This window comes from Coregonus lavaretus, assembly GCF_964263955.1.
Source record: "Coregonus lavaretus genome assembly, chromosome: 17".
Taxonomy (NCBI): Eukaryota; Metazoa; Chordata; class Actinopteri; order Salmoniformes; family Salmonidae; genus Coregonus; species Coregonus lavaretus.
In genome coordinates, this window is record NC_140004.1 from 15,278,680 (window position 1) to 15,280,483 (window position 1,804).

General features: G+C 49.2%; 1 pseudogene across 1 annotated transcript; it reads left to right on the forward strand.

Moving 5' to 3' along the window:
* Positions 1-383: 383 nt before the first annotated feature.
* Positions 384-1,264, forward strand: LOC311144811 (LIM domain transcription factor LMO4-B-like; annotated as a pseudogene). Its single transcript has 3 exons — positions 384-601; positions 711-807; positions 1,113-1,264. The product of its transcript is annotated as an LIM domain transcription factor LMO4-B-like (transcript).
* Positions 1,265-1,804: the final 540 nt, after the last annotated feature.

The following is a 1,804-nucleotide window of genomic DNA, read 5'->3' on the forward strand; positions in this document are numbered from 1 at the left end:
TTGCCCATGCATGCTTGCTTAGGTGGTCACCTGTTAGGACTTCTGGATAATCTGACCCCTTCCAGTAGTAGTTGTTTGGGCGCTCACTGCTGTCAGGTCAGTTTTTGATAGAGTGAATGAGGCATTAGGCTATGTATCATATTGGTTGTTGTGTGGCTTTACACTGGTTGTTTTTAACACTTCAATCCCTGTCTTAGACAACTGCTGATGAACAGTGTAATGAAGTTGTTAACAAAACCATAGCCAAAATCAAAGTCAAAACCATAGTGGGTGAGGGAGACGTTGTCAATGAGGTCATTGTAACAGCATGCTACCTTTGCCATGTAGCTGAAATGTCAACATAGTTTTTATTCAACAGGATAAACAGCTCCTGAGGGCCCAGCATGGTGAACAGTCAGGTGGGTGGTGGTGTGGCGTCACCCCCCAGGTCGTGTGCAGGATGCGGGGGCAAGATCGCTGACCGCTTCCTGCTTTTCTCCATGGAGCGCTACTGGCACACACGCTGCCTCAATTGCTCCTGCTGCCACGCACATCTGGGCGACATTGGCACCACCTGCTACAGTAAAGGAGGCATGATCCTGTGTAGGAGCGACTATATCAGGTGAGGTCCCATGGGGCTCTGGGGAAAGGACATGACAGGAGGGGGAGGATCTAGACTTTAGCTCCCAGGCTAGGGCTGAGACTGATCTGGCTCTGCTTTGTGTCTGCAGGTTGTTCGGGCACAGTGGGGCATGCAGCGCCTGTGGCCAGTCCATCCCGGCTAATGAGATGGTGATGAGGGCACAGGGCAATGTGTATCATCTCAAGGTAAGACCCCCTGGCAGTTAATGTCTCACTGTTGTTAGTGTCTGTCATCATCAGTGCATGTGTAACAGTTGTTTGTGTGAAACCCATAGATGTATACTTGAAATAAGTGCTAGACACTGGCCTAAAGTTACCTTGAACCGTATGTTAGAGTTGAGCGTTTGTTTCGACGCTAGTTAGGCCTGGACTAATCTCAGTTAACCCAGAACTAGAATCTTGCATAGTCTGTCCACAAGAGATTAGGCCTGGACTTGAGTGGCACATTTGGGATGAGGATTCTAACTCCTGTGTCTTCCTTTTATCCTTAGTGTTTCACATGTGCCACCTGTAGAAACCGACTGGTGCCAGGCGACCGCTTCCACTATGTCAACGGCACCATCTTCTGTGAGCACGACCGGCCAGGGGGTGCACTGCTCAGCAGCCACCTGCCCCCACTGCAGAGCAACCCTGTGCTGCCTGACCAGAAGGTGAAATAAGGACCAGGACCATGGGGCTTTTCACACTTTCATACATATTTCACACACTACCATCATGATAGGTTACTGACAGACATACTGTATGTCTATCAACTAACGTTCTATTCCCCCCTGCTCTTGTCTGTAGGTGTGCTGAGTGCTTAGAGCGGTGTGGTTTGCCTTCGTCCTTCCCTTGTCTCCAGAGGAGACATCCTTGCTCACCCTGCTCCCGATACTGTTGTTGCGGACCCTCATCACCATCCACCACCCTGTCTCTTTGACCAGGTGGTTCTTTTTGCTTGCAGTATCTATTTCAGATGTGTTGTGTATATCCATGTTTGAGACAGTGTACAGATACACAGTGATGGTGAGTCGTGTGTGGTGCAGTGCTGGTCTGTCCATCCAAGACAACATGGACCACATCAACTATTCCAGGACTGAGGCTACATGTTGTAAGTAAAGGACACCCAATTGTGTGCATATCCAGAACTTTGGTGCTTTTGGACAAATCTTGCAATGATTAAGGTAGGAGTCTGGACCCTGTC